This window comes from Apis mellifera, linkage group LG6, assembly GCF_003254395.2.
Source record: "Apis mellifera strain DH4 linkage group LG6, Amel_HAv3.1, whole genome shotgun sequence".
In the NCBI taxonomy this organism is placed as follows: domain Eukaryota; kingdom Metazoa; phylum Arthropoda; class Insecta; order Hymenoptera; family Apidae; genus Apis; species Apis mellifera.
In genome coordinates this window covers 3763648-3770634 of record NC_037643.1, presented here as the reverse complement: position 1 = coordinate 3770634, position 6987 = coordinate 3763648, and positions in this window count along the sequence as shown.

Sequence of the window (6987 nt, the reverse complement as noted above, 5' to 3'; positions counted from 1 at the left end):
TTACTTCAATTAATTGTATGGTGAAAACTACCCTGATAGTATTTTCTTGGTTTAATAAACGAATAGTATTTCGAAGAAAAGATCTCAATCAAAAATCATCTCAATCAATTTTCAATCCATCCAAAAATATTTACCATTCCATCTCTCTATTTCCATTCTCACTACCACAAATAAAAATACGAAAGAAAACATCAACAATTTGTCTAAAGAGAATCAAGAAGTTGCATCCCAATGTGAAAAAAAAAAAAAAAAGAAGCAACGAGAAGAAAATCACCGAATGATGTCGAAGATTTGCACACACTGGCAATAAAATGGTATCGATTGGTCCATGAGAACAATGAAGGAGACTGGCAACAATTCAAAAGTTTGCCAGCAAGTATCGTTTCCAGGAACCCGTTCAATGGAAGGGGTTTTTGACCCTTTTCCAGCCTCGCGTCGCCGGCTCTGGACCACCACCGGCCGTGTGTATCGACTAATGTCAGCGTATTGACTAATAACTGGCGCGCTGTGCAAGTAGTACCACTCAGTGTCAGGACGGACACACTTGAGAACTCACGGCCATATTTACGACGCGCATTCTCCTCGAATACGGGGGTTAAAGCGCATTTATGTAACACGTAGGCTCCTTCGTCATCGCACGACCTACATTTCTTGGCTAATGTCTGGAAAAAAAGGGGTCATGAATGCGAAAGAGGTCACAGGCGTTCGTAGAAGAACCGTATCCAATGATGTTTAATTCTTCTGTTGCGGATCTCGTGCAAATTGCATCTAACTTATTTTTGCTCGGTGTTAAATAATATTTAATCCTCGGTGAACAATGCTATTCTTTGAATTTTTATCGCCCTTGGAAAAAAATTTGAAAAAATTCTGAAATATTTAATTTAAACGATCGTTACATGAAATCTTAAAATCTTTTCTTTATTTCTGAAGTTTTTCTTCTGTCCTTCAGTAACTCAGGTTTTCTATAGAGGATTAAAAGCGTTAAGAAACGTGTTTTAATAAATCTTTTATTTTTATTTAAATTTTTTCTTCTTTTTCTTTCGTTTAAATTTATTATTGGAATATAATGAATTGAAAATGATTGCATGTAATTATGGAAATATGTAAAATCACTTTAATATTATATCGGAAAGTGAATATTTCAATTATGAAAATCAATTAAAATTTAAATTATTGAATAACATAATTGTTTTAATATAACAATCGCTTCAAACAGGATCGATTCTGTTACTGAATATTTTTTATATAAATATTTTTATGGTTTTAGAAAATTATTAGTAAATATAAAGAGTAAAAAACCATTTTATTTCTAAAATTATCAAATAAAAAGGAAATAAACGAAAATCTCTCAAAATTTGCTTTTCTCCACACTTGTAACATTTTATGAAATATAATATATATTATATAGAATTAAAATTATATGTATATATACAAGATATTACAAGAAATAAATAGTATCATGCAATTTCGTTTAAATCCAAAAGATAGATAATAATTTCAATTGACACTTCATTTTTATTAAAAAAAAGAAGAAAAAGGAAACAAACGTATATAAGCACGTAACGTGTACAAATTTCCATCATATGGAACAATATATCAATAGTTATATTAATAATTATATTATATCTGTTTAAGGATGTTTGAGGTAAATGAATACAAAGCATCGTATCGAATCGTATATCGAGTGAAATTTGCGATATCTACGATCTCGCCGTTTATTATTGGAATATCATCTTACTATTCTATTGCGCTAGGACAATAATCTTTAATATTGTACCGTTATCGTCGAATTTCATATCTAGTACACCCGTCATTTCGCTCGGACAACCAAGAATCGTAGTCCACCGTGATCCGAGTTCCCTTTTCTTGCAAGTTTTTCAACGCATGCAGGATGAAAGCACGCGATTAACGCTTCGTCAAACATCCACGCACGAATTTTCGGGATCTTTCTCTCTTTTTAATCTTTGTATATTCAAAGCGTATCGATGGTACACCGCGTTTGGAGATTCGATCTTAATTCTAAGCATTGCGATAGACAACAGGTAAAGCGTGAATAAAACGCATGCTTGCATCCTAACAACGATCTTCTTGCGAGTTTTATATTCCTGCTTTTTTTCTTTTTTTTCTTTTTTTTTTTTTAATTTTTTTGATTGCTTGCGCGCGATTCGAGCATTTCAGCGATCAAATACAACATTTCTCGTATTGAAAAACGTATTAGTTACTTCCACGATTCTAAATATATATGTATATATATTATCGTAATAATAAATGGATATTGATTAACAAGATTCCTTTCCTTTTTTTCTCTCTCTTTTTTTTTATTTTTATTTTTAAAGATGTTTTATTTGCAGCGCTGAAATAACTCTTTGAAAGTACTCTCGACCTTACAGGTGGAACCTCGAGATTACTATTGTACTTTACGTATCGTATGCCTGATGTGATAATCACGATATCGATTAAATCGATAAAATATTCCAATTTATTTCACCGAATTCGAACGGAAGGGAAATTATAATTTCGAAAAACGATCTTCGACGAGAGAAAACAATTTTCGATGGGCCATTTTTCCATCGATCCCTTCCTTCCTGTATACACAATGGATAAATCCATTCGATGAACGAAGGAACGTATCGATCGGTTGCTTTCGAAACTAAACTTGTCAAAATCGTTGAGCCAGGAAAATGATTCCTTTCGCGAGAATGTTTCAATGTCGTGTTTATCACACGAGGCCGTGCCGGTTTAGCATCGCTACGATCATCGATCGTTCACAACCACGTTATGGACGCCGGGCATCCATGTGGGTGATCGATCAACCTTCCATTTTAACAACCGCTTAAAATATGCAATAACAGCACGTCCGGTAGTGAGGTACGTTACAAAACTAGTACAAAACTAGCAGCTAGGTACAAAAATGTAATTAATCGTTAATAATGGAGGCCGCCCGGAAGACTGCCAGGGACCATATCTCGCGTATCCTCCGTTCCGTATCCCATCATATAACCTTCCTTCGCCATTTTGTTTTCGTCGTGTTATTTTTATCCACGTTGCGTCTGCAAGACGGGAAAATAAATATAGTGATGATACAACGAGAAAAGAAAACACAAAGGGAAGCAACGCTTCGATTTTTCTTTCTCAACGCAGGTACTGGGTTATACCATTCTTCTCTTTTCTTTCATTTTTACCCTCCCTTTTCTTTCTTTTGTTTCGCTTCAATTTCGTTTTACCTTATCCCTTCTTCGTCCTCTGCTTCGTTCCAGTTCTTTCATTCTTTTTTTTTTTTTCTTTTTTTCTTGAGCGACTTTAAAGTATTTAGAATCTCGTTATCGCTGAGGAATTTAATACTGCTCGGTTTGGCGGTTTCGCGGATGCACGCTGACACAAGTGGAACTCCCTCTCTTTCTCTCTCTCTCTCTTTCTCACTTTGATGGAACAAGACCGGAAGCTGGTATTTCGAACGGTGTTCCCTTTTAAGCGACCACTCCTTCGCCTTTTGTGTGGCGTGACGGAGTAATTGAATTCTGGCTGCAGGGAAGGACGCGTTTCAAATTGTTGAAAGCTCGCGTTTCAAAAAGATGTTTGTTATTTGAAAACGATGGAAAAATGTTTCATACACGTATGTTGAATAAATAGATTGAATATATAGTTATTGAAATAATTATTTCAATCAAAATATCGATATAAGTTAGATTTTGAGTTTACGAAGAAGAAGAAGAAGAAGGATCATTTCGATCTCTGAAGATTCTATAATTAATTTTAAAATTAAGAAATTTTCAACAAATGCGGAGTTGATATCAATATGATTTCAGAAATGGACCAATCATTGCACAATTGATATAATTTTTTACGAATGAAATAAGAAGATTAAATGATTCCCCTTCATGTTTTCAAGGATGAAATAATTTCCTCGTTGCGTATCTCATTCAAATATATAAAAATTCTGTTTTTACTAAATCATTCTATTCAAACGGAATTCAGCGGGGAACAGAATTATTTAATCCACGAAACATTTATCCAAATCAATTTCCGGCTTGATGCAGTTACTCCTATGTCAGCGTGCATCCGAGACGTTGCATCATTAAAGTTTAAAGTTTTGCAACGACGGATCTGGACGAAAGAACCGCGTCACACGCGATCTAATATGTACATACACACACGAAGAGACGTTCGGAGCAAAATCATAGCGAATTTTTTTTTTTTTTTCGTTTTTTAATCCATTTATGTGCCACGATGAACCCCGGCTAAAAAATTTGCGGAATTTTTGTTATTTATTTAGGATAATGTTTATGGAGAATATTAATATATAAACGAAAAAAATATAGAAAACAGATATTGCAATTATTGGACGATACGACGAACAATGATATTCTTTTTCCTAATTATATCCTTAAATTATTCAAATTAAATATTATTTTTCTCGATAAGAAAATAAAAAAGATCGAAGTTTCTCTAAAGATTGAATTTGACGAGCCAATATTATTTATTAAATTGTATCTCGTCATTAATGATTGTTAAAAAAAAGAAATGTTTAATGTACACAGAAAAATTGTAAATATCGATATCATGGCTCGTCGCATTGGCAAATAATTCGCACGACATGTTGTTCGTTCATAGCAAATTATTAATACGATAAAAATCGTACAACTGTCGTTAAAATCTGCCAAACAATCGTTCAATAACAAGTCGTCAATCAATAAAGATTTTCTTTCTTTGCTTTTTCTTTTTTTTAGTCGGGGTATTGTTTTACATAGCTAATGCTTCAACTATAACATAGTCAAAAAACTTTTTTTTTTTGATTCAGTTCTATAGTTAAAACATCGTAACATCACAAAACATCGACAAAATCCGTTCCCTCGTTATTTTAAATCCGTTTATCTTCCCATTGAACAATGGCCGTTATCGTGATATTTCGCATTCGTATATAAATTATCGAGAGAATGTTTCGACGTTTCTTAATATCAGCGTTTTCAGAGCACCTCCGGGCACCTTAACCCTTTAATTTAATAGCTTGGTATATCAAAATGGCACGATAAATTTACCGTCGCGCATCTAATGGTATTCGTAGTCCTTTTTTTTATTTTATCAGAAGAGCCTTATAGTTTAGTAAAACATGAAGTCTAGAGTAAAAAATAGAGTAGAAGCTGAGACTTTCTAGACACCGATTTGCGTATTGGATTTCTTTTTAAAGGGTTAATGTTCATCATCCAAGAAATCTCAGGATCTTGCTCATCTGCTTGCGTATGAGCATTGCATTTTAGAGCGTAACGGGAACAATATTTTCCTGTACTTTTCTTTCTCTTTTTCCTTCTCTCCTTCTCTCTCTCTCTCTCTCTCTCTCTTTTTCTTCATTTTTCTTCTCTTTCTTAATTAAATGAAACTTTTTTCAAATTTTTCTATTGCCAAAAAATCATTTTTTAAATATTTTCTCTCGTTGCTCGAGGAATCAAAAGTTGTTTCTATTATTAGAATTATTTTAAAGTTATTCCAAGATTTGATCGTGTTGTACATGTATAAAATATTAAATATTATTTAAAATAATTTGTTTTCTGCGAAAAATTTCTATGAAAAATTTAGATTATTTCGTATATTTACAATATACGATACAAATATCTAGCTCAATACACAATTCTTTTTCTTTTTCGTCGAATGCGTAACAAAAACCTATATTTCAATCAATATTATGTCTGCTTCTGAGAACGTTCTAAACCTTGAGAACAACGTATACACAAATCGATGAAAGAGTTTAACTTTCACATTATTCTTTACAAGTGTTTCAAATTTCTAGATTTATTTTATTATTTATTTCAGATAAATGTAATTAAATAACAGCATAAGTACTTATCTCTTATAAATCGTTAAGATAAATTATTCTATTTATTTTTAAGCAAGTATCCTATATCAATTTTTCCCAACCTATACCAATTTATTATATTTTTCCCCAATTATTTAATCGATCAAATAATTACATTTATTATAAGCCGTAATATATAAAATATTTGTCTTTTTCAATTTAAATAAATTTCTACTTTTTTATCAAAGTAGAATTCATTAGTTAAAGTATACTTACCATTGAAATATTATTTTTAAAAAATATTCATTTAAATTTTATACAGTTTTCATTTCGTTTTTAAAATTAATATCGCTAAAAAATTATGAAATAATATATAATTTTATTAAAAAAAATTTTTATATCATTTGAACAAAAATTAAAGTTGCTAAAATTTAATTTAATCATTTGTTCTTTTGAACAGAGAAAAGAAAAAAATAATAATCAACATGAGTCGTTATTGTTACGAATCCTTCATTTCATATAATACAACTTGATTTCACTGAAGCTTGTCACAGAATCACCGACATTTTCCCCAACGGAACACTTAATTACACGCATCTTTTCATCGACAATTACAAATACAACGCGTATAACGTTTAGAGCAAGGCATAAATATCTCTGTCACGGAAACGTCATGCAGAGTTTCGTTACATAAAAGCGTTAGCCATGCAACATTCGTAACTGCGCTACTTGAACAGCTGAGTTTATTTGCTACAGAAACGGTCCGGTTTATAAATGAACCGCACGTTTTATTAATAGCCGTTGCTTTCTCTCCACCCACGGAAAATGTTTTCTCCAAGTTTTTGCCCGTTTTATATCGCGTTTCTTGTCGATTTGAATAAAAACTCGAATAAGAAGATCTTTAAATTAAATTCCTATCTCGAATACGATGCGAAGTTTCGAGAGGAAATTTATGGAATAATAGAGTATCACCACGAAGTGTTTCGACTTTATCAGCGATCCTTCGTTCAATAATTTTACAACGAATTTATTATTTTTTTCATCTATGGCTCTTTCATAATTTCTTAGAATGCGAATACATTTGAGAGTAAAACTCTCGAAAATATTTTTCGTAAATGGACACTGCGTTGGAAGTGACTGTCCTATAGTAACTTTCACTCTCAAAATAGTTAATGGCAATAAATGTCGAAAGCAGTTCT